A 20,641-nucleotide genomic window follows, 5' to 3' on the forward strand; every position below is an offset into this window, starting at 1 on the left:
GGTTGTAATGGCTTACCCATTTATTTATTTCACTGGTTTTAATAACTTTTGTGATCGTTTTTTTTTTCAGTTTTACTTTTTCCAGTTCTATCTGAAATTCATTTATTTTTAAAGCAATTACAATGGAAAAATACATACTCTTTCAGTGTGTTATGATTATTTTTTGTTTGTTTACTTGATTTATCATTCTTTTTAATTTTGTTGTTAGTACATACATAAGAAAATAGGAATTGATATGCTAGAGCAGGCCACTGGCCCATTTAGTCCAGTGTTCTGTTTCCTGCAGTACCTATGCTTAATGTTTGAAAAGAATCTCAAACCCACTCACTATGCGTCTAGTCAATAATGTGATGTGATATTGAAGTATTGGAGGTGTAGCTCCTGTAACTTTTTGATCAAGCTAAATCGGTTTATAGCATTTTTGTGGTACATTTTTTTTCATTTGTTTTACTGCTGTGCATTATATTCATTAACATGTGGTTTGAGTCCATTTGTTTTTCTAAAGCTACTTCTTTTCAGTTCAGTGCCATATAGGAGATGTGAGTTAAGGAGGGATTTGGGGATTTAGCATTCCTGTGTTATGGAGAAGATACTTTGGGGTGTATTTGTGTTAATAATAGACGTAGTTTAGTGCTGTGTGCAACAGGTACCTTCAGAACCATGAAGCATTAGTTACCATGATAGCAGAGATGGTTGCCTTCTTGATGTGAAGGCTGAGACATGATAAATCAGCCTAGATAGGCAACGAGACACTAAAATTCTTGTAATTAATTGCAACTACTGAAGGGAGAAGTTGCTTTGTGTGGTGTACACCATCTGCTGCAATGTAAAATATTTCAAGAGGTCACCCGCACTGAAGAGAAATCCCTTTGCTATATTTGTGTTTTCTCTTAACTAATTTTACTAACATGCAAGAAAAGCAGTAATACAGAATTAAGGTATGAATTTTAGAGAATGTTGTCACTTTACTGCTGTCATTCAGTCAAGGTTAGTGTAGAGGGATTTACATATCATATTAGAATTGCACTTTTATGTCATGTTTTACATTCATAATGAAATAAGACATGCACTGCGCTGATTTGACACACTCTGATTTATTTTTTTCCCCCACTCATCTCCAGATATGGTATCTAAATTGTAAATAAGTGACTAGTTCATAATAAATTATCTAGATTGTAAACTCCCTTTGGTTTTTTTCCTATAGCACCAAGTATACTGTCTGCACTAAACAAGCCATTCATAGCAATTACCTGTCTTTTTCCCTTGTCATCTCATCTATTTGAATGTGCCTATTGTAGGAATATCCAAGCACATCTATTTATTTTTTTATTCCCATCTATTTCTTTTTTAGATACTGGTGAGCCATTCTGATAGAATCCTTTTTGTTTCTGTCTTGCTTAGACTTAGGCCTGAATTGAAATACTGAATCCATTCTCCCTTAGTCTCATTTGCCTCCCAAGGAACACACTGGGAGAGTTTGAATCCACTCCAATTACAGAAATTGTAGCTTAGACTTTTGTCTTTAGTGGGCTTAACTAGCAGACTAAATCCACCTCCCCTTGAATTTTGATGAAATTTGTAGCTTAGGCCCATCTATGACTTTCTGTACCGGATTATCAGACCACAGTCAGCGGTATCTGACCTCTTCTTTCTGTCTACACAGCAAAACGCTCGTCCAATGTTTGTATTTTCTTGCAATGATTACTACAACCTCTTTCTCGCTGGGCGCTCTGACCCCAATGTTTGTGCTCCCCTCCGGCTCTAACCTTCCTTAATCAATACAAAACTCGGCTACTAAGATCATCTACCGAACCAGTTGATCTGATCATGTCCAGGTCAACTTTGAATCTTTCTGCTGCTTCCCCCTCACCACCACATCAGGTACCTACACAGTTCTACATAACTCTACCTTTCCCTGCTTATCTGACTGTTTCTTTTTATGTTGCTCCTCATCCCTGCTGTATTTCCATTGATGCCAGTTTGTTTCCCAGTTTATTTTATTCTCTCTCAACCACCTTTGCATGTTCTTTCATGCCACCAACCCTTAGACATGGAACACCCTTCCCTACCCATTCAGCATTCAAATCCCTGATCAAGAGTCCTACTTCTCTACCAGGAAGCCTGTAATAAGTTAGCCAACAAATAATTGCCAGATATACTTAGAAGTATGTAACACTGCAGAGTAAATGTTTGCAGGATTAGTGCTTAAATCAGTAAAGAGATATTGAAATAAGTATGACAATGAAATTAATGTAGATTTAACAAAATGAAGTATATTGTAAACAAACATTTTTACCTAAATTATTAAATAACACCTTATATTACAAAAGCAAGAGAATATTAATCGAGTTTATTTGTCATTGTTCACGATGTTTCCTTTTTTGTGTATTGATCAGTTTAGACAAATATAATTTTAGTGAGTTTCATAGTCACTTTCAGTGATTGAGGGTGAGGCACTGCAGGGGAATAAGTAAAAACATATTATAAATGCATAATTGAATTTAAACATTATGAAAATATTTCTATTGGTCTTATAAAGATTGTTTTTACAAAAGAATCTTTTGACCAAATTTAAGCTGACAGTATCCCTTTAGCTCTGCTCCCTATACACATGTGCAAAGATAGGATTTGATTTTCTGTTCCGTTACATCAATTTTATGGTGGTAAAACTCCCCTGACTTTCATTTACTCACAGACTTTAAGTATATGATCACATACTATTTCTCAAATTATGCAATAATATTATATAAACTATTTTTGTTACTGCTTTAGACAGAAGAAGAATAAATAAGAGGGCATGTGGTAAACGTATACATAATGAATGGTCTGGAGAGCGAGATCAGGAACTCCTTATTCCTCGTATATCACAATACAATATGACTATAACAGCAATTACTGGTGTCCATGGATACTGACTATACCCTTTTGTAACCCAGACCCATGTCAGGCACTGGAACAAGGAAATAGAGATCTATTCCTTTCCAGTACTTCTATATGTCGCACCTTTTATTTTAAGTAAAATGAATCTCTTACAACAATGGAGCAATTGAAGTAATCTGAATCTCTTAAAAGTCTGCAAGAGAGCTGGAGGAGGTGACTGCAGTGCTTTAAGTTTCCTAGAAGCAAGTAGTGTTAAAGATAAATGGGAGAAAGCTAAATCCTTCACGATACTGCATATGGCAGGCTGCAAGGCACTGAATGATTTACAGTACATTTCAGTGGGAGAATGGGGAGTGCAAACTATTAGGTGAAGGCACTCAAGAATACTTTGATTCAGGCAAGAATGTTGCTTGAGAAAGCCACATTTTCTTTAGAAGTAACCAACAGGCCAACGAAAAGGACCTTAATTTAAACAGGAGTAAATGCCAGATGAAGCTGAATGCAAATAGTTATGTAAAACTCATATTCAGTGACCTTGGGAGTTAGAAAGTTAGAGGCAATTGTACAAAAGGAAAATCCCTCAACCAATGAGGGCTTACAGAGATTCATTGGCATGTTAAAATAGCTAGGCAAATTCATGCCTGATTTGTCACAATTATGTGCTCCCTCCCCCTGCCCCCAAATGCTTCTTGAGGACAACACAGAATGGCCTGAGATGAGACATGAGAAAAGCTTCTGGAAATTTTGAAACAACAAACAAAATCATAGATGCACCAGCACAGAAATATTTTATGATTTAACAATGACCCTAAAATCTCAGTCACACAAGCTTAAATGCACTGAGGGCTTTCCTTCTGTGAGATGGTCACCCAGTGAGATATGCTTCCAAAGCGTTGACTAAACATAACACATTGAAAAAAATTTCTGGCAATTGATTTTGATTGAGTGGCTTCATGAAGATATTTCTCGTCAGAAATTGGCTGAGAAAGGAATAGACCATGTACCACTGGAATAAATATTATAGAAAAGATTCTGATTATTGCAGAAGAAGCATAAGTACTTGTTAAATGTGAAAGATAGGTCTGTTAAGGAGCTTCTTGTAATAGGCATGTTTTCAAGAGTGCCTATAAATAGTGAAAACAGGAGCTTCAGGAAGAGAGGAATCTGAAGTAAATAACACTCAAGTATTATCCATTGCTGAAACTAAATTTTAGAAGCTCAAATGAGAAACGCAAAATGATTGAGAGCTCAAGAGAATAATCCTACATGGATGTTCAAAAGAAAAAGCAAAAATGTGGCATTATGTACAAAGAGAATCATGTCATAATAACACATGGCATGATTAGGAATACTAAGCATAATCCCACAGTACCCATGTGTGTATTGAGAAGTATAGAAGAGAGCCCAAGATTATCTATTCTGGCCAGGAATAAAAGTGGCCATGGGGAGGCATTCATGTGTGAAATCTTCAGTCAGTACAGGAATCAGACTGCAAAAAAACTCACTGAAATTGCATGAAATTCATTGTTCATCTTTTTTGTCCAGTGTTTCCTGGTTTTGTTTCAGTTTCTCATGTAAGAATGTTTACCAATATCAGGGAGTGCCTCTCTCCTGGGGGACCTAAAGAAGAGAGCTGCAGACTCATTCCATTGTCCCCACCCTTGGAACCATGGAAGCTTCTGTTTTGGAGCTTCTTGGAGTTTGAGAGATGGTCTTCTGCTCTACCTCCTCCCACGGCTCTCAGCCAACTACCTGTAGCATCATCCTCCCCTACTAACCCTGAGAACTTTCATTAGGAACTCCTGTTAAGACCTCTCCCTGAGGATCTATGTTACCATGGAGTTGGGACCAGACAACAGGGCATCATATAGAAGGCAGTCCTCTATAGGGGCTTCTTTGCATTCACGGTTCTCATCCTTCCCCACAGATTTCTTGGATCTCATAGGGTAGGAAGACCTCTTCCCCTTAGAAGTCCTAAAACTTTCTCCCATTTGAGGTGAAACTCTGTAAAAGTGAATATAGTTGAGGTGTTTTTTTTCCTGCTCCCTTTGTCCCCTTCCAGTCCACTTTTTGGACTATTTTATTTATCTCCATTCTTAAATCAGAAGAAGCCTCTGAAATGAGAATTCCTTGGCTCTGCTTCCTCACAGTGAATTCTGAGCATGTGATTAGGAAAGGCTAGTGGAACCCCCTCCAGCTACAGCTCATTAATGGAGGAGAAACATTTGAAAGAAACCGGATCACTGCAGGTCTGATATTTTCCCAGAGCTATTTGAAGTCTCAGTAACCTTTTTCTTATTCTGTGTTTTCAGTTTGCTGTTGGCATAAGCAGAATGTTTTGATGTCCCTGAAATCAGGCCGTAGAATCAAGTCTTTAATGGCATATGTTATTGGCCTACTAAGATTTTCCCTCTGTTGTGGTTGAAAGGAGTCAGTGTGTTGGTGATATTTTTATTAATTCATTTATTTATTCATAAATATAAATATTTTCATTCATTTATTTAAATAATTCCTTTGGGTCCTGAGACAATTTTTTAGTCTGTGTGTGGGTCACGACCAAAACAAATCAAATATTGGAATCGAACATTCCTCTAAAGCTTTTTTCACAACTATTAAAAATGAGTTATCCAATGAAATTTAAAGGAAATAAAATTTAAAAGCTATTTCAAAATATTTGTTTACACAGAGCATACTTTCCCACTGGAAATTATGGACATGTACGCAGGATAAAACATTTTATTTTATTTCAGTGAATATAAACCATCTTATTTCAGGCCATAGGCAAATCACTACCTGACTGGGGGCAGGAAGAAACTTCCCTTATGGAGAAGTTCCTTAATTGTCCATTATGGGATTTCTTGTATCGTCTGAAGAAGCATCTGATACTAATTACTGTCTGTATTCATCACTGCAATTCCAGAGTTCCGCTACATGCAGCAAAAATTTAAAATTATTGGATAATTAAACCATAATGTATATTTAATTTTAATTTAAACTAAAGTGGAGAGATGTTTCAGTAAAAGAAAGGAGTTGAGCAGAAAACAAAATCCTACTTGCTTATAAATATAGCTTGTGAAGTCTTTTTTAATCTTTTGCAATGAAAGGCACTGTATTAGTATTGTTCCCTCTTTGCCTGAGCGGTTAGCCTATATTCAGAGCCTTGCAGCTTGTGCCTGTTTGGAGGAGAAATTAATGATAGAATCAGGTATTTCATGGGTGCAGTCTTGTTTCTTTACTAAGAATGTACACAAAGTCCTGTTTGTCTGAATACAGTAAGAATAAAGAACAGGAGATACTTTCCATGTTCAAAATTCTATGCTTCATTCTAGCCAGTACTCTGCCCAAAAGAAGCTCTCTTGGCTTCCTCCCAAGGCCACGCTAATCATGTTTTTCACACTGTGTCTGGCTTTCAGGCTTTTCCCTTGGCTTTTGTGCTTCTCACACAGAATCTCTGCGTTTTCAATCTGACCCCAGGGAAAGCTCTTCTGCCCACATAGCTCTGCTTCTGATCAGCCTTGCACATGGCCGAGTCCCTTCAGTGGTATCTTTTTTTTTTTTTTTTTGTTCCAGCTATCTTCTTCCATAAAGGAGTTTAACTGCTTAATTTAGATCAGTGTCTTGCTAACTGGCAGCCACCGATGCCCAAGCCTAAAAAACCCATCGCAGCTCTGCCCATCATCCTGATGTACTCCAAAATGATGACTCCCTGTATGTCCCATCCCAGATATTGAACTGAATTAAACAATCTTAACTATTTATGTAGTATCTGTCTGTCAGGATATTTCACATCATTAGCCTAAATCTGATTTACTCCCATCCAAATCTTCTTGGAGTTTTTCTTTCCCTGCCCAGTTTCCTTTCAGCTAACTGGGAGGGACTGCTTTCAACAGGCCCCTGACAAGCATCTGTTGTTTCTATGCAGTTGCTATCTGAGACAGCCTCTGCCCATTTTTGTTCTGATGATGAATTCATTACTGTCCCATCTCACCCAGACTCCGCTTGCACAGGTATAGCCTCTGTTTCTGGGGCTCCATACAGTTGGTTTTATCTTATTGGTGTGTTTTTGTGGCCTTGGGTGTTTGCTTTAAGCTTGTCTTGAGGTTGGGGGGGACGGACACCTGACGTTAACAATTCCCTCATGACCCTCTCTGTTTCACCCTGCTATTTACACAGACTAAGGTTTTTGGAAAGTAAGACATAAAAACTAGGTTTCACACAATCTTGAAGCTATTTCTGCTAGTTCTGAACAGGGCCGCCCAGGAAGGAGAGGGGGCAAGTTGGGCAATTTGCCCCGGGCCCAGCAGGGACCCCATGAGCCCTGGCCCGGCAGCAGTCCGGGTCTTCGGCAGCATTTCGGCGGCGGGGGGGCCCTTCAGTGCTGCCGAAGATGCGGAGCGACTGAAGGGCCCCCCGCTGCCGAAATACCCCGCGAGCCCTGGCCTGGTGGCGGTCCGGGTCTTTGGTGGCATTTTGGCAGCGGGGGACCCTTCAGTCTCTCTGCATCTTCAGCAGCACTGAAGGCCCCCCCGCTGCCAAAATGCCACCGAAGACCCGGACCGCTGCTGGGTGAGTACAAGCATCGCAGCTCCCCCGCTTTGCCCCAGGCCCCCTGAATCCTCTGGGCAGCCCTGGTTCTGAAATGCCACCTCAGCAGAGACACATACAAAAAGCAAACTCCTTTATATTCCACCCCCTCTAGTTTATATACTTGACTAATACAAATCATTATACAGTTGCGTTAAGCAACTTTAGCGCCCATCTCTCTCTGAGCTGCGAGTTCTGCGTTGTGTCTCTTACAATATGTCTACATGGACGGCACAGCTGTAGCTGGCCCAGGTCAGCTGACTCGGGCATGTAGGCTCAGGCTGTGGGACTGAAAAATTTCTGTGGCTGGCACCCAAGCTCTGGGACCCTCCACTCTCGCAGCATCCCAGAGATCGGGTTCCAGTCCGAGCCCAGAGATCTACATGGCACTTTTTTAACCCTGGTGCCCAAGACCAGTGAGCCCAAGTCAGCTGACCCAGGCCAGTTGTGGGTTTTTTTATCCCCATGTCGACATACCCTCAGAGTCACAACATAGACCATCACCCCTATTATTTCCATTTTAAATGTATCTATGTTTTTGTATCCTTTTGGTGACCGTTTCCTGGGTTAGACTGTAGCTCCACAGCACATGACAAATTCTCTTTCTTTAAGGCACACCTCCCACTTTATTACTGTCACATATAAAGCCGGGATCTGCTGATGAAAGCTAATGAGACTGAGGAGACCAGCCCTGTTTTTGTTTTTTGTTCTTTTTCCCTCCACAGGTGCATAGAGGGTATTGTATTTTGAGAGCAAACAAATGACCCAAAAATTAATGCTGTTGAGAATTGCAGTCATATTGGAAGATATACCATTTATTCTTTAGGACATTCTTATGTGGTTGCAACCATATTTTGAAAATCCTTGGAAGGTTTAAAAAAAAAAAACATTGGTTGGGGTTGTATAACGAATGAATTGGAAAAACAGTATTTTGAGCCTTTGTATTCAGCACAGATACTAGCAATTTGAAACAAATATTCTGAGTGACTTAATTTCTGTTGTTGCTAATTTTAGTGTTAATGAATACTGATTCTTCTCAATGATTATATTATAGTGCACATTTTTTGCACCGTAAGTATAAACAGTTTATTAGTAATGTTGTTCCCATCACCCTACTGATTTGTTATCCTCAGTGGAAGATTTTATCTTCTGCTGGAAGATTATCTTCTGTATGGTGTCTTTTAGGATCAGATTTTTGGAATTTCTGGAAAGGAAAGTCAAAGGAGCCCCCTCTATGCACCTGTGGAGGCAAAAATTACTCTGAATGAAGTATGGCTGTGCCTCTGCTGCACCTCTGCACTAGGCTATGGAAAGGAGGATCCAAACAGATGCAAGTTGTGGTGGATGGGAAGATATTTTGTTGTAGGAAGTACAGTCTCTCCATGGGCTACTACAGGAGCATGCTGTTTCCCGTGTGGGCCAGCAGCTGCAAGCTAGCCTTTTTAAAAGTAAGTAGTAGTGGGACAAATTTTTAAAAGAGACTTGTTACTAAAAATCAAAAAAATCACAATGTAATTTTGATACAAGTTAGGTACTTAAGGATTTTTAAAACCTCTGTTTCAATAGTTTGGAATAATCAGCTTCTGCGTTTAGGCACAAATCCGCTCCAAAGGCCAGGTAGCTCAGTTGAGTGCTGGGAAATATCTGCATGAGGGTGGGATAGGGGAAGGAATCCTCCCTCTTTCCATCAAGACCCTGCAATAAGAGAAATAGACTGGTAGAATTGCTTTGGTGGCTTTTGCAAAGGAGGAACAACTGGAGCATCCTTACTGTAAAAGACACGACCGCCTGTTTAGCAGGCTCATCCAGAGAAACCTGGAGCCCTTGTACATCATATTTGCTAGCTCTCTCTTTATTAGATTTTAGAAAAGTTCACCCCCTTATTCTCTGAGCTCTCGAATGCATGGGGATTTATGTGGGTAACATTTTCATGTCAGAGTGAGATGTGACTGCAGATACTTTTGAAAGGAGATGAGGGCTCAGGGCTCCAGTATAGTAGTCCCCTCTTCCTTCTCCCACCCCACCCTCCAATCAGACCTGCCTGCTAGCCCTTCCAGGTGTGGTCCATGCAGAGCTGGCCATCATTTCTTTAGCAAGGGGTGCGCGCACACCCCGTACAGCCAGCCCTTGAGTTCTAAAGCTTTTGTGGTCCATATCCCACAGAATTATATTGTGGCCTAACATATATCCCATGAATGCTTGTAGAAGTAAAGGATTATGGGATTTGGATGACAGACTAATCACATGGGTTGCATATCTAACCATGGGGGAGGCTGGTGCTGCTGATTTGCTGCTCGGTAGTGGAGGTCTCTTCCCATCACAACACTGCTTTTAGTCCCCTTCATTGGGAGGGAGCTAGCAGGTGTCTTTTTCCTCCTCCCCCTAATCCCCCATATTGAGGAACCAGAACTTCCTTCTTCCTTGGTGTGCAGCCATCAGGAAGGAAGCTGGCCTCTGGCTTCCCCCATCATCTTAATGTGCTGTTTCCTCTGTCTCTGTGCTGCTGGATGGCATTATCTCTGACCAGTGGCCTCACAGGAGAGAGAAAGGGACGTGAGCTAGAGCTACTGCAGCTCTTCTGAGCCTGGGACTGATGATCTGTCCCTCTTGTGTTCCTCGCAATTTTTCAAAGTGGAGATTTGCCTGTCTGCAATATTCTTGAGTCCTCCTTTACAACCCCTCTGGGAAATGATGGCCTAGCCGTATCCTCACTCTTCCTCCTCCACATGCTCCTAAGCGTTCTGCTTCCAGAGGCCCTTCCTGGCCCACAGATGAAAGGACAGGATTTTCTCCTGTAGGATTTGGCTCCAGTCTCTTGCCCAGTTCTTACCCTATCCTTATGCAGGAAAAATTGCCATTGCAGTTAATATGCATTTTGCTTAAGTAATGGAGGAGTAAAATATGCAACAAGAGCTCAGGATTTGACCTTTAGTTTCTTACTGTCATAATTTTCCATCAAGAAGATTAGAAACCATCATGAGTAGAATTTTGATTGTCCCAAATATTATTTAATTTACGTTGGGAAAATAATTAAGAGCATTCACATAACATTTTGGATGGAATGTTAGTTTCTGACCTCCTTCAGGACACTTGCAGAACCTCTGTATCATTAATAACCTAGCTGGCCCTGCCAGACAAGTATAACTCTTAATAATTGTAATTCATCTTGTAGTCACATGCACTGAGGAGATTTCTCCCTATTTAAAATGTCTTACAAATGCCTTCTTGACCAGGTTGCAGCTGAAATGAAGGTGTATGCTTCACCGATTCAATTATAGAAATCTTTGTTAGGATTTAGAAATGTTCACTCCCTTATACACTCAGCTCTCAAAGAATAGGAATGTGTGTGTTCTTATCTCAAGGCATGGGGATTTACGTGGGTAACATTTTCATGTCAGTGGGAGTTGAGTGCAGATGCTTTTGAAAAGAGATGAGAACATATCTCATAGTGTCTCCTCAAGAACATGATGATGTGAATTGACTAAACCAGAGGTAATTAATAACACCAGGAATAAATCCATTAAGTTGTTATAGCAACTGAGATGCTTGCATTTAAAATGCATGGGCTGCAAGCTTCAGTCAACTGTGCTGTGTGGAAGGGTACAGGTGAGCCTAAAGTAGGGGAGAGGCTCTGAAAACAGTGGAGGGGGGGAGAGTGACAACTTTGCCCTCGCCTTGTCACCCCATCACCTGCATATACGCCAGGGAAGTTCTTCTTTATGAACGTTGCATGGTGATGTCGCTCTTCAAGTTTAGGAGAGGCTTGTCAGGCTGGAGAGGGACAGACCGATGGACCAGCAGCAAAAGTTTGTTTGCAATAAAATGAGTGGTTTTCCAGGTAGAAATCTGCAAACAAATTAATGCTTATCATTGCAGCATGTACTCCCACTTGATGTCTTCTACCCACCTTGGAGCTGGTGGGTAGAGCTCAGTCAAGGTAAGCAGCGGCGGTAGCAGCTGCCAGACAGAGTGTTGACTTTCTGAACAAATGCCCCAGGAAGTGCAGCGATGGAGCTATGGATTCTTGCACTCTAGGACAATAGGACCACATCCCCAGCATCCTCCTCTAGGTGGGGAGGAGCTGTTGAGATTTCTGTAGCTTTCAAACCACAGAACTTTCAGGCTCTTTTTTTTCCCCTCATCTTGTGTGCATTTTCAGAGGCACATGGTTTTAACTCTGTTTCCAGTTAAGAAAAAAATTGATGCATAACTTTCTTCAACTAAGTTTCTTTTTAAAAATGTGTGTGTGGAAGGCTGGGGTTGGTTTTTATTTATTTTTTAAATTATGTGCACAGAGCATTTTTCAGGAAAACAAGGCTGCAACTAGCATAGATCACACGCACACTCACTCACTCACTGTACTTTTTTGCCTGTTGTATTTGGATGTTGGTTAGCATTGCCATCTGGTAATTTGTAATTCTGGGTTCAGAATTTAGTCATTAACCTTTTGAAAGAGTGGTTTTGTATGGTGATTTTCGTGATATAGCTTCCACATTTGGAACAACTAAGCTACAATGAATCAGTTAGTACCACAGCAACATGATATAAACCTTGGAGTAATAATTTACTATCCTCTTAGAATATTTCGACTGTGATTAATTGTTTGTTACATTTTACTTGCCCGAAAGTATGAATTTTGAAAAGGTTTGTATCTTAATTTTAAGTAAGAAATTGGTGATTTTGTTTTTTAAATTCTTAAACAAGTGAAAGTCTAATGGTACTAAAATTGTGCAAAGTGTGGACAATCATAGTCCAATAAGCTCTTAGAGTGCATTTTAAAACTCTGGCTTGATTATCAGCTTTCCTAGTCTTGTGCCATCGCTAACTAAACTGCCATGGTTGTGTAATATTCTCCCAGTATAAACAAGTGTTCATTGTGAATAAAATTGAGACCTATCCAAATACTTTAATTTGTTATCCAAATTTCACATTTCAACCATTAGCAATTAAAGGCTAGTATGATGACACGTTGCTCCATCTGTCCAACAGAAATGCTTATTACTCTCATGGAAAATAAGTCCACATACACTAATCTGCGCAGAAATTATGGATGAATGTACAACTGCGTTAGGGGCCACAAGGACATTTTTTGAGTATCTGTTACTGGTGCAAAGTGGAATTCTTTGACTAATAAAGTGCTGGTAATAAAATAAAATGAGACACTAATGCACAATATTTTTCTGCATTATACCTACATTGTAAGATTGAAGTTGTTGACATCTTCCTTTGGGTATCCAGAGAGTAATCCTTTGTTGTAAAACCCAACTAGTTAATGAATATAATTGTTGTATCACTGAAACACACCTGCTGTTCAGCTTTTCACCAAGGTAATCATGAAAGGTAGGAATTCCAAAACATTTCCTTATTGTCTTGTGGTGCATGATTACCTATAGTCTCTGCAGAATGGTAATAACAATTTTTCAGAATCTATATGTGATACAATTTGCTTTTTAAAAAAAAAAATAAATATTTTTTTGGCCTAACATTATATTTTGACTCATTTGACCTCTTTCTTGGATATGCTTACATGTGGTCAGTAGCAATTAGTTACATTCAACTACATTTATTCTTCATGTATTAGGAAAAATGTAGTGTTGTATTTTAATGTACTGTGAAATTATCAGATTCTTTTTACATTAAGGTTTCTAAATATTTTGTTTCTAAGAAAGATTCTTTTCAAATATTCTTTTCCTTCTGAGGGTACCTGGGTCAGGCTTCCTTGGTGTCTGCATCCATAATGAGTCCTGCTGTGATCTATAGATTATTTACATGTTGTTTTTTTGCTCCCTGTGGCTGGTGGGTTCTTTTTTCCAATCTCCAATACATCATCATGTGTAGTCATTAAGAATTTAACCCTTTTATTTTATAAACTTAGACTTCAGAAAATTTAGACCTAAATTTTCAAACGTTACTAGTGATTTTAAGTGCCTCAATTTTGGGGAGAAGGGTGCAACTTTTAGAATATTTAGAAATTCCAAGTATGTTTTAGTACTGGCAGCATGAGATCTCCAGAATGTCACACAAATTGAAGTACCCCATTATCATGCTTTTTTCCCCCCCTACACATTATAGGTAAGTGCTTAAGGAGACAGTCATTGTGTTCCCTAGTGTGATTTGGTGGTCTGTAGCAGACACCAACTTGTGCCCATCTTGTGCTTTATCTGTTAGGGCATTGATCTGTAAGCCTTCAAGATCATTTTCTTCAGTGTTAATAGGCAATGCCATTTTTTACATAGAATGCCACTCCTCCCATTTTGCCCACTCAATCCTTCCTAAATAGATTATAACCACCATTGATTTTAACCTTACAATCAGGGCTATCATCCCACTAGGTTTTAGTAATACTAACTAGATAAAATTTATGCTCATGGATGAGCAATTCCAGTTCCTCTGGTATGTTGCACAGGCTCCTGGCACTGGTGTATAGGCAACTTCAAGTCCTTTAGTTCCTTGATTAATTTTGTTCTCAACATCTTGATTTTGTGCAGAGTGATCATAACTTCCTTGGTTTTATCCTTCCCTTTTGTTATTAGTTTACCCAGATTGGGTCCCCCCTCCGACTGAAGTAGAGGACATCCAAACTATACAGCCCACTAGAAGGTGGGACTGATGGTCCACAAAACTGGTGCAGGATGGAGGGTTTCCGTTATCTAGCCAGTGGTTCACTTCCTGTCTGTCTCTGCTTGTGGGAAGAATCTTTGAGAAGATCACTTGGATGCTTTTCTTCAGCATGCTTCGGAGTTCCCTGAAGTGATCAACTATCTGTGAGATATCCCGTGGCACAGTGTTATTAATGCTGATATGAACCATCTGCAGTGCATCCTTTCACATCAACTTCAAAACCAGTCTTAGAGTGATGGCTCATGTCTTCACTCTGGGAAGGCAGCACACCATCTGCCTGTCTTTTGCAGAATGCTGTTATGATTCTCCTGAGCATTGAATCTTCACAAAGATAGTCTGTTTTCCTTGGATGCTTGGAGAACTCTTTGTGGACAAGCTTGATTTTCTTACAGTTGGGTTGAGCTGCCGTCGACAGGTGTACATCTCTCCATTTCTTTGGCTGGATCTTGAGAAGTCTCTTCTTCAGTTTACATGTTGAGGACCTAATATCTTTTGTAAACTTCTAGTTGTGTGAAATTCTTCCTTGTCCTTTTCTCTCTCATGGCCACCTTGTCTTTCTCCAGCGGTGTAGGATGCCCCCTTGAACTCTTTGCCTCTGGTCATTATGAACTGCCAGGCCTCCTCTCTGACTCCTTTATTGCCAGCTCCTTTCTTCCTTGAACTGGTGTTTCCTGAACCTGGCTGTCTAGGAACTCCTCAGCCTTTCTGATTCTCAGTAGCATCTCGTCTTGCTCTCTGGTCCAAGTATTTTCTCCAGTACAGCCACCAACTTGCACTACATTCACAAGAAGTCCTCTCTGGCTTCAGGCAGGACTATCCTTTGCCATTGTGGTGTGTGTGTGTGGTAGGTTGTAATTCAGTTAAAACAATCTTCTGCCTGACATAGGGCTATTTATAGATTCTTAAAATTATTTATATATGTTGCTTTCAGAAACTGAGGTTAAGATTTTCAAAACTGCCTGGGACATTTAGATGCACTGCTTCCATTAGTTTCAATGGGAGTTGTGTGGCTAAATCCTCCAGTTGCTTTTAATCGTTATAAAAATTAGTGGGTTTGAGGATTTTTCCATTCTACAAAGGGGTGTCTGAGTGTGTGTGGAGTGAGGAGAATGTTTCCATGGCAATTACAGTAATTGCTCAAGCATGCAATGAAGTAATAGTCCCCATACACAGATGACATGGAACTTGAGACTTTTGGAGAAGCCTGAGTGTACTCTCATTCTCTTCCTCCTCAGTCCCTATTCCCACACTTTTGGTACAATGGACAGTGTTTCTGATGCGTGCCTGGGCTAAATCTTGCATCTGTTGAAAACAATGGAAGCTTTCTCACTGACATCATGCCATCAGCAAGACCAGGCCTCCTATGTGTAAAGGGTTACTTTTCTATTGCATACCTATGAGGCGCACAGACCATTCAAAATTCTCCAATTCCCTTACTTTTCCCTCCTTTTGAAATCTGGCATTTCAGTTGCCCAGAAGAAAATTCTACTTCCCTGCTCAGGCAAAGATGCACATTCCTGTGCCTGAACAGCAGTGCATCAGAGAAACAAACAGAGAAGCCTTACAGAAATATTGTGCCACCTTTGTAATTCCTAGCATTTTGTAGGCTGTCTCCTGGGATAAAGAGATCACTTTATTTCTGCCACATGCTGTTGTTTTGACTTTTCTGTATTGGAACAAGCAGTGCCATATTCCCCCCCCCAAAGGTAAGATTAGTATGAAGGATTACCATGGTGATAATTGCCTGAAAATGGAGTTTCTGTACAAAAGGTACAGCTACTAGAACTTCAGCATTTGAGGCCAATGTCAATCCCTCTAAAAAGTTAATTTAAAATACCGGTAATATAGTTGCTTCATCATAACAAAGGTAAAGATGCTGCTTTTTTTCTGTATCATCTTTAAATTTTAATAAAAAAACCAATATTACTTGATATGTCTCACTTTAGCAATGCCAGAGATCTTATTTGACATAATATATGTATTTAATTATAGCTGGCGCAGGTAGCAATGCCTATAGTTATGATTGCCTGACACATCCCATAAGACCCTATTTTCAATTGCTTTTATAACTTTGCCAGACTTGGATCACTTAGGCTGAAGTTTCCATACCAGGTGTCTTCCCTAGGGTGGATTTTTTTTTTCTTTGAAAATTTCAACAAAAGTGGTTCAGCCTTTTCTGAGAATGAGGTTGAGGGGAAAATATTTTGCCCAGGCTAAAAGAAAATTCTTACAACCTTTTCATTGAGAAACTTTAGTATCTCCATGCTTTGGAGCAAGTAATTGAAATTTGGTGGGGGGTTGCCTTGGTGCCACAGATGTAGTTTTTGACATCCCTCTAAAAATCGGAGTTCACTCAGACTCAGTAGATTTATTGGTGTTGGACAGTTACATTCTGTGAAGATTCCATCTGCACTGAGCATGCTCCAGTCTACAGGGCTGAGCAGGATTTTCCCAGCTATTGTTCTTCCTGGAAGATTGGGACAGCTGTGTCACTGGGGAATTGAGAGCAAGGTCTCTCTCTCTCTCTCCACCTCTCTACCACTACATCAACCTGTGGTCTCAGTTTTCCCCTTGCTGGCATGTATGCAGCAATGAGGAGATGGAGGAGACAACCATGGGAAGACTGGGGCTGAGGAAATGGGGAAGGTGAGGAACTGGGGCTGAGAAGAGAAACCAAGGTGCCAGGGGGAGGAGAGGCTAACCAAGGACAAAATGGAGGGGTTATTCTCGGTGGGGCAAGACCAGAAGAGTCTGTAACCAATAGAACACACTCCCCTGAGAACTTAGTGTAGGATTCATGCCTCTCAGCCTCCCTCTTCTGTCAGTAAACAGCTGTGAAATTCACTGCCAAAATGTGCCTCCTCTTCTTCTAGTGGCAAGCCCACACAGAGGATTACAACCCACTGTTGCTGTCAATTACTTCATTAGCTCAAGTAGGAGCAGTCTGGATACTGTGGATCTGAAGGTTCTCACATGACTACCGGCCACATGGTTCACCAGCGTAGATCCACCTGATGGAACCTTTTTTTCCTCCTTCAGTTTACTCAGGTTTTTTTGGCAGAAGTTGGGAAGTGTGTAGTGAAGGAGGCAGGGGACTGCAGAAAGATAAATGATTGTCTTTTTGGTTAAGGCAATTAAATGACACCATGGAGGACTGGATTCTAACCCTGCCTCTGCCATAAAGATGCTATATGATAGGCAAGTCATTTAAACCAAAATGTTTACAGGTGGTCATTAACTGGGCTCCTTATCCAATCTCCTCCCGTTCCCTTTTTATCTTCGCCTCCTTGCCTAGCTAGTTCCAATGTCCTCTGGAGTCAGATTGGATGATCTAATGGTCCCTTCTGGCCTTTACAATCTATTAATCTATGAATCCTCTGTCACCCTCCCAGTTCTCAGTCTCCTTTTATCTAGCTCCTGGTTCCACTTTCCTTGCCCAGCATATATCAGAATCTCCAAAACCCCTGGTTCAGCTCCTGTGCCCTCTGAATTCAAATCAGGCAGTTTCATCCTCCACGCTGCCAGGACATTGAGAGAATAGGAAAGACAGCTTACATCCCTTCTGTTTGGTGCCTGGCTCCAGCATTTCCCGCAACCTGCAGAGAAAATCCTGCTCAGCTCCAGACTGGAGCATACTCAGTGCCAAAGTAATCTTTGGAGATTGGAAGCTCTATCAAGTTTCTACTACATATATGTGAACTGCAGTTTTTCAGAGTCTTCTAACTTGGCCAAATTTGGCCAAGATTTTCACAGGGATGGGGGAAAGCACATTCTTGATATAAATGCCACCTCCCAACCATATTTCGAGTCTCTGCTCCAAAGTGGGCAGACACTAGAGCTTCTCAAAGAAAGTGGCAAAAACGATGTATCTTCACTAAGCTTGTTCTCTGAGGGCTGGTCCACACTAGCTCTTTAAATTGAATTTAGCAGCGTTAAATCGAATTAAGCGTGCACCTGTCCACACCAGGAAGCCATTTAATTTGACATAGAGGGCTCCTTAGTTCGACTTCGGTACTCCACCTCGACAAGGGGAGTAGCGCTAAATTCGACATGGCTATGTCGAATTAGGCTAGGTGTGGATACTAATCGATCTTAGTAGCTCCGGGAGCTATCCCACAGTGCAACACTCTGTTGACGCTCTGGATGCCAGTCGGAGCTTGGATGCTCTGACCAGCCACACAGGAAATGCCCCGGGAAAATTTGAATTCCTTTTCCTGTCTGGACAGTTTGAATACCATTTCCTGGTTGCTCATCGGGGCGAGCTCAGCAGCACCGGCAACGATGCAGAGCTCTCCAGCAGAGGAGTCCAGGCAATCTCAGACTAGAAAGAGGTCCCCAGCATGGACTGACCGGGAAGTCTCAGATCTGATTGCTGTGTGGGGCGATGTGTCTGTGCTTTCGGAGCTGCGCTCCAGCAAATGGAATGCAAAGACCTTCGAGAAGGTCTCCAAAGCCATGACAGACAGAGGATACAGCCGGGATGCAATGCAGTGCCGCGTGAAGGTCAAGGAGCTGAGACAAGGCTACCAGAAACTCAGAGTGGCAGACGGACGTTCCGGAGCCCAGCCCCAGACATGCCGCTTCTACGAGGCACTGCATGCCATTCTCGGTGGGTCTGCTGCCACTGCCCCACCAGTGTGCGTGGACTCTGAGGATGGGATAGTGTCGACGGACTGTTCCTCGGAGATGTTCGCGGACGGGGAAGATGAGGAGGACGAGGCAGTCGACGGCGCTTTCCCCGACAGCCAGGATCTCTTCCTCACCCTCTCTGAGATCCCCTACCAATCCTCCCCAGCTGTTACCACGGACCCTGAATCGGGAGAAGGATCAGTCCGTAAGTGCTTTAAACAAGTTAACATTTATTTATTAAAAGCAGCTAAGACCAACGAGTTAAAATTTTTTAAGTAATTAAACAGGGAGAGACATTAGGAGAACAGAAGGTCTACATACAGGGGGATGGAACTTTTGTCTTCATAAGATATCTCCAGGAAACTCTCCTGGAGGTAATCTAAAAGTCTATGCAGGAGGTTCCTTGGCAGAGCTAGCTTATCGTGTGCCCCGAGGTAGCACACTTTGCCTTTCCATGCTACAAGCTGGAACTCCGGGACCATTGCCCTCACGAGCATGGCAGAGTAGGCCCCTGGGTGGTGGTGGCTTTCTTCCAGCATGCGCGCTCTCTCTGCCCGTGAGACTCTCCTCAGGGTGATCTCTCTCGCACACTCCTGCATGAAATTAGAGTAATTGGGGTACTATTAGTAATGGGAGCGCTTAACTGTTCCTTTGCATAACAAGAAGCCTCACTTAACAGCCACGTGCTGCAGTCTACAGAGTGGCAGCATACAGGGATCTTTCCCAGTGAACAGCCGCGAGGGGGTGCAACAGGGGCCGAGTTTATGCTTTCAGGATTGCCTGCATCAAGAGGACAGAGCTGTACATTCACTTCTATGAATCCAAAAGTGTTTGGCTTACCATGCCTTGCTGCTACACGAATTCTTCTTTCCTGCAAAGGTTCTCTGATCTGCAGCCCAATACCCCAGGCAATGAAAGTGCATTCAGAGAAATTGAACTTTCCATTAGTGAGTGCGCATGAGACAGGTGCTGTGCATACTCTTGTTCACAGACACCGAGTAGACTGTGTTTCTTTGTTTAAAAAATGTATCATTGTAAGAAATTCACTACCTTTTTGACATCACACAGGTGCAACTGTATCACGACCTGATGCACCATGCCCCTCACAGATGATGGCGCAAACTAGAAGGCGTAAGAAAAAGACAAGGGACGAGATGTTTGCTGAACTTATGGGCTGCTCCAGAGCCGAGGCGGACCAGCAGAGCCAGTGGAGGGAGAACCTCAGTCAGCAGCACCGCTCACTCTGCGAACGGGAGGACAGGTGGTGTCAGGAGGACCAGCAGGCGACTCAAACGCTGCTTGGACTAATGAGGGAGCAAACGGACACGCTCAGGCGCCTTGTCAATGTTCTGCAGGACCGCAGGCAGGAAGACAGAGCCCTCCTGCACTGTATCTGCAACCGCCCACCCCCGCCTCAAACTCCAATCCCCCCCTCATCAAAAATAACAAGAAGGAGGGTCACCAGGGGCCGTGAAAACTGTCACTGCACCACAGGACAGTGTTAAATTACCCAAAAGCTATCAGTTACTACATTTTGAAAAGTCCTTCCCTTACTGTGTTCTTGATTATTAAAAGTAGTTTTCTGTTACTTACTTTTTCCGTCATGGTTTTTTACACAACGCTGTGTTAGATGTCTTGGGTGGGTCGTTGGGTGGTTGAGGGGGTAGTGTAATGCATAGGACAGTCACCTTTAGCAGGGTACAGAGACGGGGGCTGGATCAGCAGCATGTCACACACACAGTGCAGTCAGTAGGCGGTTAGCTGGTATGGGAGGTGGTTTGCAAGTTTTCTGTCGTTGGGGGTGGTACGTGCATTTGTAGCGGGGGGAGGGGAGTTACAGATGTCATGCAACGGTCCCTGTAATGGACCGCAGAGCCACGCAGCAGAGGAATCTGTATCCGTCCTCCCCCGCAACAAGGCCACATAG

At 41.9% G+C, this 20,641-nt stretch overlaps 1 protein-coding gene across 2 annotated transcripts in view; it reads left to right on the forward strand.

Moving 5' to 3' along the window:
• PDE4B (phosphodiesterase 4B) overlaps nucleotides 1-20,641 on the forward strand; it is a 361,995-nt gene that overhangs the window by 1,257 nt on the left and 340,097 nt on the right. The window lies entirely within an intron of this gene.

The sequence above is a fragment of the Mauremys mutica genome, chromosome 8 (assembly GCF_020497125.1).
Source record: "Mauremys mutica isolate MM-2020 ecotype Southern chromosome 8, ASM2049712v1, whole genome shotgun sequence".
Taxonomy (NCBI): domain Eukaryota; kingdom Metazoa; phylum Chordata; order Testudines; family Geoemydidae; genus Mauremys; species Mauremys mutica.